A 16,678-nucleotide genomic window follows, 5' to 3' on the forward strand; every position below is an offset into this window, starting at 1 on the left:
ACAAATATTAAGGACCTTAGAACTTTCACCATTACATATTGTCAGATTTTAAGAAAAATAGGGCATTTTCAATAATTGAATGCGATGGACTAGAGCGTCTCGTTAATGTTAAACATATTAATGTCTACATCCGTCCCCCCCCCCTTCCTTTCTTGCTTTCTCTTTTTTTATGTTTAAAAGATTATGGTTCGGCTATTATGCGTAAAGAAATGGCAGTTTATTATTATGAAATCATTTATGTAAAAATGATTTGTAATTAACCGATGTTGGTTTTTTTAGGCCATAGGGTTTGGTACACCGCAACAAATCAGATTTCTTTCGGAATAATGAAATGTCTTTCGCGTTCTCTTCCTGTTTTGACAATCTGTGTCGTCAAGTTGATTGAAGAAAAAAATTGTACCAGACTTTTATAGAACATTAATTCTTAAGATTAATGGAGTTTTAAAACGATTTCCCTTCCTGCTGCTAGCATGTAAAAGAACAAGAAAAAGAATGTGTGTGTGAGGGGGGGCGTCTTGCTTTCCAGTGGGTATGACTAAGTTGTTAACAAGATGTTGAGCTGTTTCAAAAACTGAGGAATCATATTCTTTGCAGAATTTCAAATGGGTCCCACCGAAAAGAACGCTTCCACCCTTCCTGGAGCAGCAAAAACAGCGTTAAATTGAAATAGCAGCTGGGGCAAAACTCCTCTTCAAAAAAAAAAAAAAAAAAAAATCAAAAGAAGAATTACATCTGACTCCCCACCACCACCACTCTCCATGGCATTGATAGCAGTCAGGTGTTTGTTTCCGGATAATTCACATAATGAAAATTCGTATGTGCGTGGAACGACGGAAAAGAAGCACTGAGTCATTGTCTTCATAAATGCAATGGAAATTTTAAAAAAAAAAAAAACATTCTTTTTATTTATTTTTTAATTTTTTTACAACGACCTCATTTTCCAGCAGTACAATTTCGGAACCTCAGCAGTTGTCATCTCCCCCCCCCCTCCACCCCTACCCCCACACACACTTTTCTAATTAAAAATGTTAAAATAATTCGTGTGCGTTCAGTTATTTAATAAGCTAAGTTCACACAAAAGGCAGCCTCATCTCATAGACCGGCCGGTTTCCGGAAAACAAACACACGTACGCTGGCTGCTCTCTTCAGACTCTACAAAACCAGCCCCTTTTTTACTTCCTTGTTCCCCTCCTCGTAAGGGGGAAAGTTAGACACAATGTCAGTTTCTGAAAATGATGAATATCCTGATTGTCAAAAAAAAAAAAAAAAAAAAGAAAAAAAGGAGAGTATTCAAGATTTAGGAGAAAAATAAAAATCGCCCGACTCGAGATGGACACCTTCTTCCCTGCGACTGGGGACGCAAACGAGCAAACTAGCGCCGCGCGCCGCGGCGGTCGACTCGACGACGCACGGATTACTGCTATTCTTGCTACGGCAAATCGACGTCGATTTTCGTTGTTTTTAGATCTTGATTTTGCGAAAAACTAAAAGAAATTATCAACGATGATTGTTTACTCATTATCCTATAAAATTCCATGTTCTTCCAAAATGAAAACGTTTACATAGTGTACCTTGCGTGACATGATAGGGGGAAAAAACGTCATAGCTGACGGATACATTTAGCAGCAGTTGCAAGTAGTGATAATCATAAGATCGAACTGAAAACCATATTCCTCATCTCTACAAGAAACTTTCTTTTCATTTGAAATTACATCTTTCCGTTCTTTCTATTTAGTTTCAAACCATGGAACTCTTAAAAAAAAAACAAAAAAAAACATGGGTCTCTAAATAAAATATGGCCTCTTAAAAATTCGTAACGTTTTCGATTAAAAAATAATGTTTTAACCGAGTCTACTTTATTTATTCGCAAATATTGGTAAAAAAAAAATCGGATTGAGATCAAATATAAATTTGTCTCAGTCTAGAAGGATCTCTCTTCGCCGATTGTGGATACAATGGATACTATTACACTTTGAATTATTTATTTGCCAAAAAAAAAAAAAAATGAATACAATTTAAATTTGGACTATAAGTCAATAAAAATATATTATTTTATAATTAAAAGCACAATAAAATACTACGTTTTGTAACCCAGATTAAATGTTCCGCGTTTCAAATAAGTTCAGAGCAGTTCAGGCTAAATAAAAAAAATAAAAAAAAACGTATACAGATTACAAGATTTTTGTTTTTTTATTTTTAAAAAAATGTCATTTTGTTTAAAATGTTGTAATAGGAAAAAGCAACATTGGTTTGTGTAGGTTTCACTGACATTGTGACCGGTTTTCATGTTTTACGGTTGGGTTTTACTATTTGCATGTGAAACCATATTGAATAGTTCACAAAAATGGTATCCGCGTTCACCGGTGTTCGTTTGTCATTTCATTCTTTGACTTATTTTTGATTGAAAAAGACGATCTTGGTTTCTAGTTGAGTGGGTTTCTTCCCTCCCCCGTCCCTTTTTTTTGTCGCCCATCTACTATTCTAAATTTTTTCACCCATCTATTTAAATTTTTTTTTCACCCATCTACTATTCTAATTTTTTTCACCTATCTAATTTGCAAAAAATTTTTCATCCATCTACAATTCTAATTTTTTACATCCATCTCTTATTCTAAATTTATTTTTACTCATCTATTATTCTAAATTTTTTCACCCATCTACTATTCTAATTTTTTTCAAAATTCTACTAAATTTTTTCACCTATCTAATTTTTAACATTTTTTTCACGCATCGTCGATTCTAATTTTTTTCATCCATTTATTATTCTAAGATTTGCACCAATCTACTATTCTAATTTATTTTTCACGCATGTACAAGTTTAATTTTTTCACCTATCTACTATACTAAATTTTTTCACCTATCTACTATACTAAATTTTTTCACCGATCTACTATACTAAATTTTTTCACCTATCTACTATACTAAATTTTTTCACCTATCTACTATACTAAATTTGTTCACTGATCTACTGTTGTAATTGCTTTCACTCATCTGCTATTCAACTTTTTTTTCTACGCATCTACTATTAAATTTTTTTCCCCTCATCTACGATTCTAATTTTTTTCACCCATATATTCTTCTTCTTTTTTTAACCATCTACTTTTCTAAATGTTTTCACCCACTTCAGATTCTTAATTTTATTTTTACCCATCTAATATTCAAAATGTTTTATCCCATCTACTATTCTAATATTTTTCACCCAGCGACTATTGTATTTTTTTCCATTTATCTACTATTCTAAAAAGTTTTTTCATCCATTTACTTTTCTAATTTTTTTCACCCATCTACTATTCTAAATTTTTGCAAATTTCTATTATTCTAATTTTTTTTCATTCATCTACTATTCTAATTTTGTTCACCCATCTACTATTCTAAATTTTTATTTCTTTTTTTTTTCACCCATCTATTCTAAATTATTTTCACCCATGTACTTTTCTAAATTTGTTCACTCATTTAATTTTCTAAAATTCATCGCATTGAAATTATTTTTGATTCATTATACACACACACACACACACACACACACACACACGCACGCACGCACGCACACACAACTGTTAAAATTATTGCCCCAAATTTAATTCAAACAATATTTCGTTGCTTATTATTAAAAGGACCGAAAATTTAATGTCTTCCCTTGCTTGCTTCCCCATGAGGGCAACGTTAAACACAAGATCAGTTTAAAATTTTATGTGAAATACAGCTCTCGCAAATAGTGCACGCTAGGTTGATAGAAACAGTGCCTTGGTCTAATAGAATTTCAGTTTCACTAATCGAGAATACAAAAAATAAAGTGTAATATAAGAACAGATACTACGCTTTGCTCTGAATCATAAGGCCAGACTTAAGTTAGAGAAGAACATATGATAATAATGACGAGCGCATGTGTCAAAAAGGTAGAGACTTGTCGTCGGCGTAAAGACGCAATCATGAGATTATCAGTCTTACCGTTAGCAATGGAATATCGAATATTGGATATCGAATATTGGATATCGAATATCTAATATTGCTTTTCGTACCGATCCGACAAAATAAGCATTCATAAATCTTGTGATTCGATTTGATATCAGAAAATGCAAATGTCTAGCAGTTCTCGCATGAAGCCCCAACACACACACACACACACACACACACACACACACACACACACACACACACACACACACACACACACACACACACACACAGGCGTGCGGTGCTGAAGAAGAAGAAGAAGAAGAAGAAGAAGAAGAAAGAAGAAGAAGAAGAAGAAGAAGAAGCAGTAGCAGAATCGCGCGTCTATTTCCTTCCACTGATGCTGATGACACGCTAGAATATATTAAAAGCTTTAATTTATGTCAAAATGACTTTTCTTCCGATGCCGATTCTAAAACTCCAGTTTTTAAATTTTAAACTGAAATTTCGATCGACAATTCGGTTTATTGAACTAGGTTGCATTTTGATTATTTGCAAAAAAAACAAAACAAAAAAAAAACGAATTCAATCATTTTTTTTTTTATCTTGTTTTCCTCAGGAAGACAACGGTTGTGCAATCTATAGAAACCAATGATCAAACCCTCCGTTACTTTCGATGCGAGGGTGATGTTGCAAAAATGTTGCAAACTGAAAGCCTACATAATCGCAGCAGGGAAAACTTTCTTCTTTTTTTTTTTTTTTTTTTTTGCTGGGGGGGGGGGTAACGTTCATCGTAACTTTTGAGTTAGATGATTGTTTTGATGCAATTCCAAATGATGTCCAAATGCAGTGGAGAAAGAAAGTGATTAGAAGAATCGATTTCATTTTTTCCGACGAGGAGTTAAATGCAACAGCCCCCTCCCCACATACACTCCCATCCCCATTAATAAATCTGAAACTGAAGATTAAAAAATAATGAATAAGATGATTCATCAAGACGGACTTGTTGCACATCGCTATTTCATTTGTGTGTGTGTGTGTGTGTTACATCATCATCATCATCATCATCATCATCATCATCATCGTCAGTGAGGGGGGGAGGGGGTTAGAAAGTCACATGTAGACTTTACTTATTGTCTCGTACGTCGTACGGAGTTCCGGTTCTCCAACAATGAAAATAGTTTTAATCCGTTTTTTTTTTCTTTTCTTTCCTTTTCTTTTTTTTCTTTTTTTTTTTGAGGGTGGGGGTGGGGGACATTTGCAATGAACATCAAAGAATGCAGCATTGTTTGCAGATAAAATTGACATCGAAAGAAAGAAGCAACGGAAATGAAAAAAGAAGTGTTCACCATTCGGAAATGGAAATAGTAAAAAAAAAATTAAAAAAAAATGCAAACCTCATCTGCACGTGATGTTTTAAGTGAAATTGGTTGGTGGGAAGGTTGGTGTCCCACTTGTAATTGAAGAGATGAGAATATTTGCTTCTATACTTCTGTGGATTCCGTCAAAAAATAAAATCGGAACAAAAATTAGGTTAAAAAAAACAAACAAAAGTAACAAGATAACAAAAAACATAGCACAACAAATAATGTCTCTCTCCCCCACCCCTCCCCGAAAAATGATTCAATAAAATTCGTGTAACTTTTGAGAATCAGATCGAACGCAGATGAAATCAATAATTTGATGTGACGACACTCAGACATACGCACATAAGATCAACTTAAAGAAAGCAAGTGGTTTTTCGTATACGTCTTGATGGATGGGCGGGTACTTGTTGCGTCAACCACGCCCATTTACCAGTTTGAACAACTATACGACTTGCACTAAGAGTACTACTACTACTACTACTACTACTACTACGCACCTTGCATTAGTTGATAGACGCGCGCAGAGTCAGGACTTAGTAGGCTTTTTCAGCTGAGGATTAAAAGCTGACATTACTCATTTATTTGTATTGTACATAAAGTATATTCTACAATGATGAAGCCATTATATATATATATATATATATATATATATATATATATATATATATATATATATATATATATATATATATATATATATATATATATATATGGTGGCTTCCTTCAGTCTTGACAGACTATAGATACCCACTGTAAGAGTGTCTGTGCGTGGAATTTTTGTGGCAAGAGTTGCGCAATCTCCAACCACACCTCTCCTGAGTCGACAATGTTGAATACTAGTGGCAAGTGGAGGTACAGGACAACTGGAAACAATGCTGAGATAAGCGGAGAGCACATACAGCACCGAGAATTCCCAAATGGTCACCCATCTGGTACTAGCCAGGCTCAACATTAGCTAACTTCGGTGATCTGACGAGAATCGGTGTGTCAACGTGTTTATGCCGTATATATATATATATATATATATATATATATATATATATATATATATATATATATATAGAGAGAGAGAGAGAGAGAGAGAGAGAGAGAGAGAGAGAGAGAGAGGAGAACGAATATTTTGAAACTAATTCTTCGATCGTCGGTTTTTGATTCATCTTCACAAGTAGGAATAAATCTTGACCTATTGTTTAAACTTTTTCAATATATATATAAAAAAATTTTGGAAAAAATATCAACTAAGTCGTTTACTTATTTAGTTTTTTGTTGAATTTTGCTTAAATTGAAAACATATTTTTCTTTTTTTTTCATTTTATGAACTCGCAAAGTTTTGTCAATTCTCACATTTTCCTTTCGTTTTAATTTCGTTTTTATTTCAATTACTGAGACTAATTAATAATTTCTACAAGAAACATGAATATTTTTTTAAATATGGTAAATGTTTACCCTTCTCCTCAATGATAATTCATTAAAAATTAAAAATGAGAGTATGTCTTTTTTAGACGATTACATGGAAAACTTTGGGTAAAATGTGGGTGATCAGTTTCGCACATAAATTTAATGTAATGTAATTCCGGTGTAAGAATCTTACAAGAAACTGAATCCCTAATAACTGCAGCACAAGACAACTCGATAAGAACCAACCACATCAAAGCAAGGATTGACAAAACACAAAAAAACAGCAAATGCAGGCTCTGTGGGCAAAGAAACGAGACGATAAACCATATAATAAGTGAATGCAGCAAACTGGCCCAAAAGGAATGCAAGAACAGACACAACCAAGCGAGAAGGGTAGTACACTGGGAATTATGCAAAGAACTTCACGAGACAAGTGGTACAAACATAAGCCGGCAACAGTACTTGAAAACGAGAATCACAAAGTCCTATGGGACATGGACATACAAACTGATAAACCCATCCAAGCAAGAAGACCGGATGTCGTAATAATTAAGAAGAAAAAAAATCCTGTCAAATCGTAGACTTTGCTGTTCCAGCTGACCACAGGGTGACTATCAAAGAAAAGGAGAAACGGAGCAAATACACAGAGTTAGCCAAAGAGCTAAAAGGGATATGGAAGATGAAGAAAATCAAAATAATATCTATAATAGTAGGAGCACTAGGAACAATTCACAAAAATTTTGAAAAAGAATGGGAGAAATTGGAATCAAAGGAATGACTGGAAAAATACAGCGAACAAAAATCATGAAAACAACTGAAATATTAAGAAACCCCCTTGAATGTGGAAACTAACACACAGGAGCAACAAACACGGGCCAGACAAACTGTTGCAAAGGCAAAACATGAAACACTGCATGTAACCAAGAACAATGAAACCGCATATCTATAAGTTCTCTAACCCAACCCTACCCCCATTGCCCCCCCCCCAAAAAAAGAGTGAGACCAAATAACCAAATAGTCAAGGAGGAAGAAAAGACCGATGAACTGATCAGACCAATAAGTGCGAAGAGAACTGGGACCTTGGGAAGGCTTAGTCTCACTCAAATTCCAGCAAAGACCAATAGCTGCTACTAACGAGAAATCAATGGCAAGCAGCTGTTGAGATGATGCAAATTTATTTGTAAATGGTATTGAAAGAGGAGGAGAGTACGGGAAACCTGGGGAGACTTGTTGTCACTCAGTTTCCAGGAAACACCACAGGCTGTTTTCAGGGAAAGATCTCTGAAAATCTGTTTGAAAGTTCCTTGTAATAAAAGAATCAGAACGTGGCCTACCTTAACTTAGCCACTGACCTTAATTTATTTACAAACTGACACGGATTATTATTATTATTATTATTATTATTATTATTATTATTATTATTATTATTATTATTATTATTATTTGTTGTTGTTGTTGTTATTATTTCTTTTATAAATAATAATAAAAAAAACTAGGCGTGCTACTCCCCGGGGCCATAAAAAAAGAAAAACAAAATTGAAGTTAATAAATAATGTGTATAACATCTTTATATTCTCCCTCTTTCTACTCGTCTATCTGTCTTTTTTCTTTTTCCTCTTACCCCATTATTTCCTTCTATCAGCCATCTCTTCCTTCCCCGTCCAGCCCACTCCCCCCCCTCTCTCTCTCTTTCTTATTTTAATGTTTTTTTGTTTTTAAAATAATATTGTAAATCATTTATCGAGGCTATTTGTCTTAAAAGCAATAATAATATGAAGAGAAATGATGTTAATAATTAAAATAACCCAAAGAGGTTTAAATGTAATACTGTACCTTACATTTATAGCTCTATATAAGTAGAACAGAAGATTCTTATAAAATATAATACTGTAATGTTAGTACAAAGAACTTCACAGCACTGGCAAAGGAACGATTAAAATCAAAGTAAAATGATGTGAATAATGGCAATTTATTTGCTCCCAGGAAATGCCAAGTAGAACCAAAGTGTTCGTTACCCTCTCACGTATAAAATCATTTAATAATAATAAATAACTAGCGGGATCTGTGGAAATTCCGCAACGAACTCTTTCATATGTAATATATTGATGTTGTCATTCTGTAGATGTTCAGCGTAAATGGAGACGCCCTGATATTATTGTAGCTCTTTTGTTAAAACTGCAAAAGTATTTATCTAAGCTAGCAGGGACGCCCGGTCGTAAAATACGCTTAAATTGATATTTTAATGTATGCAGATTTCGTATATATTTTTATAGAGTCAATTTTCTATCGATTCTTATGTATTATAAAGTTATGATTTCAAAACTAAAATAAATATATCCATATGACTTCGGTGCATCAGCTTGAATCAAAACCGAAACAAAACTTATGAAGAAACATTTTATATGTATATATATAAGTTGAGTTCCTTTACCAAACCAAAACAAAAACTTATGAAGAATTATTCGTAAAATTATTTATTACAAGAAATGGAAGGGCATAACAATTAAACGACAGTCACTCGGAAGAAAAAAGATGTAAGCCTGACACATAAAATAACACCAAACTATCGTATTAATTTATAGATAAAAAGTGCGGTGAAATTCAAAGTATGAAGAGAAATAATGGTAATAAAGATTTTTGGTCCCGGACAACGCCGAAAAAAACAAATACTTCTGATCAATTCCTAATTTCTTACCCTGATAAATGATACTGATAAATGCAATAGTCCAAAGAGATTTAATATGTACCACTTACCAAAAGTAATACAGGAATATTACAATTTTTCTTTCATCCCAAACAACGCCGAGTAGAAAAAATGGTCCCGTCAATTTTTAATCACCCCCTTATTTTAACATATTAAGAAGATACATAATGTTGATGAAGTCAATAGTCCGAAGAGATTTACTATATATTCATTACCAAAAGTAAGAAGAAGAATTCTTGATCCTGGACAACACTTCCCACACTCTTTATCTGTGTCTAAGATATGTAGATTCCATGAACAAAGTTTCTTTCTTAGAACTGCACGCCTGCTGTGGAACTCTCTTCCGTTTGCCTGCTTTCCAGCTAACTACAATATGATTGTCTTCAAGTCCAACGTAAACAAGTTCTTGATGAACCATCCCCCTAAGTAATCCAATTAACAAAATTCCCACTACTAATGTTTACTAGGCTATAATCACATTGATTAATGTATACTATTACCCATATCCTCGAGTGGCCTCCGGGCCTTGATAAGTGGGGATTCCTGTGTAAAAATTAAAAAAAAAAAACACTTAGTAGAACGAATGGTCCTGATCAATTCCTTATTTCTTCTCCACTCCATTTCAATATATAAAGAACTTACGGAATGATGAGCAAGTCAATAGTCCGACGCGATTTACTTTATATACCTTATCAAAATGAATAGCATAATCTTACACAATCTTTGATCCCGAATAACATGGAGTAGAACAAGTAGTCCCGGTCAATTCCTAGTTTCTCCTCCACCTACTCCGTCATTTCATGATAATTTAACGTCAACGATGTTGATAAAGACAATAGTCTAAAAAGCGTAAATATATATCCCTTAACAAAACTAATACAGGGAACATGAGTTGGAACAGATGCATCGAGAGCATTGCCAAGGCTGCTGCAAAGAAGGTGGGCTCTCTCTAGTGCTAGAAAGTTACTTACGCCTGAAAATATCCTGTACCTCTATAAGACCACCATTCGCCCATGTATGGGGTATTGTTGTCACAGTTGGACTGGTGCATCTGCTACTGGTTTCTCACTCTTGGACAGAGTTCAAAAGAGAGCCACCAATCTGATAGGTCCTGAAATGTCATCTAGGCTTCAATTCCTGTCCCACCGACGAAATGTTGCATCCCTCTGCCTGTTTTACAAGTATTTTAATGGTAGATGCTCGAAAAACTACAAGCCCTTATACGCTCTGGATGTAAATACCCCCGTCAAACCCGACAAGCAGCAAAATCCCACCCCTACACAGTAGAGATCCCTAGATGTAATAAAGAGCCAAATAGTTTTTTTACCCCAGAAATGCTAGACTTTGGAACTTCCTTCCGGGTTCCTGTGTTCCCAACTGTACTGATAAGCAGAAGTTCAAGTGTAATATGAACAGACATCTCGCTGCTCAACCCCCTAAATAGTATCCCTACAACTTATGCTACTGATAGTAGTCGCTACATTAAAGTGACACTGTGCATTGCTTAGGGTGAAAATGTAATAAAAAAATAAAAACTACTTTAATCTTATAATTATTTATCCTAAACAACAGTAAGTAAAATAAATGGTCCTGGTGGATTATTAATGTCTCTCCCCTCCATTTCAACACATTATGAAGATACGTAATGTTGATGACGTCAATAGTCTGAAGAGATTTACTATATATCCCTTATGAGAAATAATACAAATAAGAATTCTGATCCCAAACAATTGCAAGTAGAACAAAATCTCCCGCTCAATTACTAATTTCTCTTCTTTATTACGCATTTCACAATAATATGAAGAGAAATTATGTTGATAAAGTTAATAGTTCGAGAGATTTTATGCAGCTTACAAAAAGTAATGCAATTTTTTATCCTTGAAAACGCTGAGTTCAACAAATAGTCCCGATCAATTCATAAGTTCTACCCTAACCCTAACCCTAACCTTAACCCCCTCCCATTTCAGCATATTAGAAAGGTACATAATCTTCGTAAAGGCAGTAACCCGAAGAGTAACCCGAAGAGATTTAATATATATCATTTACCAATAATGAACATATCGCGGACAGCTATATGCAAATGTATGCGAAATGATGTCACCAGTAGGTGAAAATAAAGACTTTAAAAAAGAGATCACGTTCGAGACGGAAATAACGTTCGAGATTACATAAGAGGTGAGAATGACGATCACGTGATGGACGTCACCGTGGTAACGAGAGACTGAGGAAATAAATGTTGTGGTACTACTACTACTACTACTACTACTACTACTACTACTACTACAACAACAAAAAATGCAAGTTGAAGTTCTTTTGCTATTCTTCATCTACTTTGCGACTGAGTTCACAACGTGTTGGTTTCCGGGCAACGTTACAAAAGTAATACTGTAATTTTCCAATTTTCATCCTGAAAAAAAAAAAAAAGAAATTAAAAATAACAGCGAATTGAACAAATGGTCCAGATCAATTCCAAATCCTTTCCCTGTCTTTCATTTAAACATATTAAGAAGCTACGTAATGATGATAAAAATAGTCCGAAGAGATATGCTATTGTCCTTTACTAAAAGTAATATTGTCATCTTACCATTTATTTTTTTATCAATGCCGAGTAGGACAAATGATCCCGATCAATCGTTATTTTCTTCATCTTTCATCTATTTAAACATATTAAGAAAGTGTGTGATGCTGATTAAGTCAATAGTCCGAAGAGTTTACTATAAATCTCTTACGAAGTAATGTAAGCTTACAATTTTTGCTCCCGGATAACGCCAAGTATAAAAAATGGTTCCGATCAATTGCTTTTGTCCTGCATTCTCTACTTCATTTCACAATAATATGAGGTCAATTATGTTTATGAAGATAATAGTCCAACGAGAATTAATATGTTCTAGTTATCAAATACTATAATCTTACAATTTTAAGATCCCGATACAATACACAGCAGAACAAATGGTATCCATCAATTCTCACCCCCCCCCCCTCTTTCATTCCCACATGTTAAGAAGTTACAGAATATCGATAAAGACAAAAGCTGGAAGCGATTTAATATATATCACTTACCAAAAGTAATATTGCTATCTTACAATATTTAATCCCGGACAATGCCGAGTAGAACAAATGGTTCTGAACAATTCGCAATTTTTTGTCCCTAACCCCATAATTCCTAATAATATGCACGCCTGTGGAATTGTCTTCCGTTTTCCTGCTTTCCAGCTGACTACAATATGGTTGTCTTCAAGTCTAACGTAAACAAGTTCTTTATTAGCCGTTCCACTTGTTGACAAATTTACCGAATTTCCATTTACTAACGATTACTATATTTTCCAATTTATACTGTAGACTCTTTAACCCTTATCCTCGAGTGGCCTCTTGACCTTGATAAGTGGTGATGCCTATGTTAAAAAAATATGAAGATAAATTATGTTGATAACGATAATAATACGATTCTCGGATAACGCCTAGTAGAACAATTATTCAACCCTAATTTCTTTCCCTCCCCATTTAAACATATAAAGAAGTCACATGTTAATGAAACCAATAGTCGTTATATATATATATATATATATATATATATATATATATATATATATATATATATATATATATATATATATATATATATTAAAATGATTGATTTTCAACAACAGTGAGTGGAACAAATGGTCCCGGACAATTTTTAATTTCTTCTTGTCCACCTCCATTTCACAATAATATGAAGAGAAAGTATATTGATACAGAAAATAGCCAAAAGTTATTTAAGGTATATCATTTACCAAATGTAATACGGTATTTCTTTTTCACAAGGGGATCATCACTTATCAAGGCCCAAAGGCCACTCTAGGATAAAGGTTAATAAGTGATCGATTGCCATTGGGACAAGAGTGTAGTAATTGTTAGTGGTGGGAAGTTTGGTATAATTGGATTATTTAAGAGGGCGGTTCAACAAGAACTTTATATTGAACTTGAAGACGGCCATATTGTAATCGGCTGGAAAGTAGGCAACGGAAGAGAGTTCCACGGGCGTGCAGTTCTAGGAAAGAAACTTTGTTCATGGAATCTGCGTTTAGATTCAAACACAGATAATGGGGGAAATTGTTGATAGTGGTTGTAGATAGACGAGTGTTTGTTGTGAAAGTCTGGCAAGGGGGAAGACTATTATTAGAGCTCAGATGAGCACTTGCCATGAAACTAATGATAAAGCAAAGACAGGCTTGCAACGTCTCTTCTGTGGGAAAGAGGCTGCAGGGAAGAAAAAGAGCATCACTTACCAGGTTGTGAAGACAGTTTTTTTTTATCCTGGACAACACTAAATAGAACAAATGATCAGATTAATTCCTAAGTGCTTTTCTACCCCCTGAATATTAAAAAGCTACGTAATGTTGATGAAGCTATTAGTTCTTACCAACATTAATACTCTAATCTTACAATTTTTTTATCCTAAACATCGTCGGGTAGAACAAATATTCACGGTCAGAAGGCAAAGTTTGTTTAGGGATTACTCAACCCTTGCTTCACTATTGATTCATCAAGCAATGTCGGTTAAAAATAGGAGTTGCGCTTATGGATTATGCAACTTTTGCTTCACTGTACACTCATCAAGCAACGCCGATGAATAAAATCCGTAGTTAGCGTCTACTAAAATTTACATTTGAAACAGTTGCTGACTAATTTCCTGTCTTGAAGAATGAGTCGGCAATTTCTTTCTAAATTAGTAGATAATATCATTAGAAAATATACAAATTATGAAATAATAACATTATATCACAGATGAAAAACAAAGGGAATTAAAAATAAAATAAAAATTAATTTTAACATTAGTAAAAAAGAATATATATATATATATATATATATATATATATATATATCTGTAGAAATATTTTTATTCGCTTATATTTCCTTTCTATATATACCAATCATTATTTAAGAAGCTCAATGTAATTACAGAGCATATAATGAATAAATGACAAAAGTCTGTTCCAAATCTATTTCTTTAATTCAGTTGACATTTACATTTCATGACAGTATCTGTTTCGTATCACAAAATCATTCACTTAATTATTATATCAATCAATGAATCTATTTTGCCTTTAACTCATCAGAAGAAATAGTAACTATCAATCCACGAAAAGGATATGATCTGGGCATGATTAAAAAATCAGAAAATTTGAAGAAATGCTACAATTACCTTATTTTTTGCTTACATTACGCCATCTTAGAAATGGTATATAATAATATCAACAACTGAAATGAAAAGAAATGAAAATTCACTGTCCCATATTTTCAAATAATTACAAAAAGATTAAAAATGCTTAAAATGGCACGAAATAAACAATACCATATTTAAATTAATTTACATATATATATTTTAAAAAAAGTGAATAAAAAATTGAATATTTCATTTTTAAAATTAATTTAAAGTTGGAGACAAAAAGAGCAATCTTATTTGAAAATGTAAAAGAAATAAGAATTAAATTTTAAGTTCATTGCAAATATACAAGAATTTTAAAAAATGCAAAATACAGCCTTGAAATTATGAAAATATGAAGGGAAAAGAAAGCAAAATAATATACAACCCCCATTTTAATATAAATTAAAAAATAAGAGGAAAAGTAAAGAAATGAAATAAATGCAAAATCTCATTTTAAAATAAAAATATATCAATAAAAGAAATGAGAGAAATGCAGTCAATTTTTTTTTTTAAATATATTAAAGAAGGAAATGAATAAAATACATTCCCCATTCTAAAATATCTTTTAAAAAATCGACGAAATACATGAAAAGGCTTCTAAAACACTTCTTCCAAGTACTAACAGCCACTTCTGTAAGGTCTGACGAGGCTGTTGGATCGTAAACATGGTCCAACATCTGAAACATATGTAACCAAACAGATAAAACGGTAATAAAAAAAATAAAACACACACACACACACACACACACACACACACACACATATATATATATATATATATATATATATATATAATTTTGAGGTTGTTATTTTTCAAAGGTAAGGTAACCAGTGAAGTATAACGTAGTTAATACAAGAGTGCTCATTACCGAAGTAGAGCAAGGTATATTTTTATTTGTTTTTAGATCAATTCCATCCTTTGTTTCTATTTATAAATATAATGCGTAATTGTACATGTCCTTTCTGTTTCTTCAGAATTAATAATGCAATCCTTTGTTTCTATTTATAAATGGCTTTTACCGGAAGTTGACTCGAGATCTTCATTGCAAAGTTTGCTATCATATAAGCTAGACCGCCTTGTGAGGTCTCTAGTTACTAAAAACTTGCTGACTGAAACGTGCTCATGACTGTGTAGCAATACATTACTGCTTATGTAAAAACAAATAAAACACATACACACAAATAAAAAATTAATTATAAATAGTTTAATGTTAAAAAACAAATCAAAAGAAATACATAATCTCAATATAAATTATTTTTACAATATTAAAGTAAGAAATTTAAAGAAACGCACTGTATCATATGTAGAAAATAATAAATCATGACATGGAAAGAAACGCACCGTTCGAATATATGTAAAATAGCAAAACAAAGAAACTGAAGGGAACTGCACAATTACGTATACAAATTGATTAAAAAATATGAAATGTGGGAATGAAAAGAAATGCACAGTTCCATTTTAACATCAATAGAAACATTATAAAGAATGAAATCCAAAGAAATGCGGAATCCCAATTTAAAATAAATAACCACATAATTGTTTATTATATATATATGTTTATGTGGTTATTTATTTTAAATTGGGATTCCGCAATAAAAACAATCCAGTTTTAAAATTAATAAACATATTATAACTTAGGAATGTGAGTTCTTTGCTTTTTAACGGAATTCTACTTTTTTAATTTATAAATAGTATATTTCCACTTAAATCGTTAGAACCTCTCATAAATGTGAGTTCTCTGCACTCTGGTTGAAATGCGCCTTTTTTTAACTAAGAAAAAGCTGATTTCTGTCAAATCGCTAGGACCTTACCTCCTTATTTTTTTCGTCGCTATTTTACGATTTTATTTCTCTTTTTTTTTTCACTTTCTTTCTCCTATCTCTCTTTCTCTCGCTTAATTCACCTTTGTCATTTTCGATTTTCTCTCTTATTCCCCGTCTCTTTCTTCCCCCTTCTCTCTTTCTCTGTTGTCTTTTTTTTTGTCTTCCGTTTCCCTCTGATGACAATTATCTCTAAAAGCTGTAAAGATACATTTTGCTAATGATTCTAAGACGCGAAGCATTCATGAATCGGTAGGAGAGCTAGATGACTTTTGCTTCATAAGAGAATGATTATCTTCTCACCCC

General features: G+C 32.9%; 1 protein-coding gene across 1 annotated transcript in view; it reads left to right on the forward strand.

Annotated features, from left to right (window-relative positions):
* The window catches only part of LOC145288051 (uncharacterized), a 68,799-nt gene that overhangs the window by 1,185 nt on the left and 50,936 nt on the right, over positions 1-16,678 (forward strand). The gene's annotated exons all lie outside the window — the stretch shown is intronic.

This window comes from Euprymna scolopes, chromosome 11 (genome assembly GCF_053919585.1).
Source record: "Euprymna scolopes isolate OS-2025 chromosome 11, ASM5391958v1, whole genome shotgun sequence".
Classification (NCBI taxonomy): Eukaryota; Metazoa; Mollusca; class Cephalopoda; order Sepiida; family Sepiolidae; genus Euprymna; species Euprymna scolopes.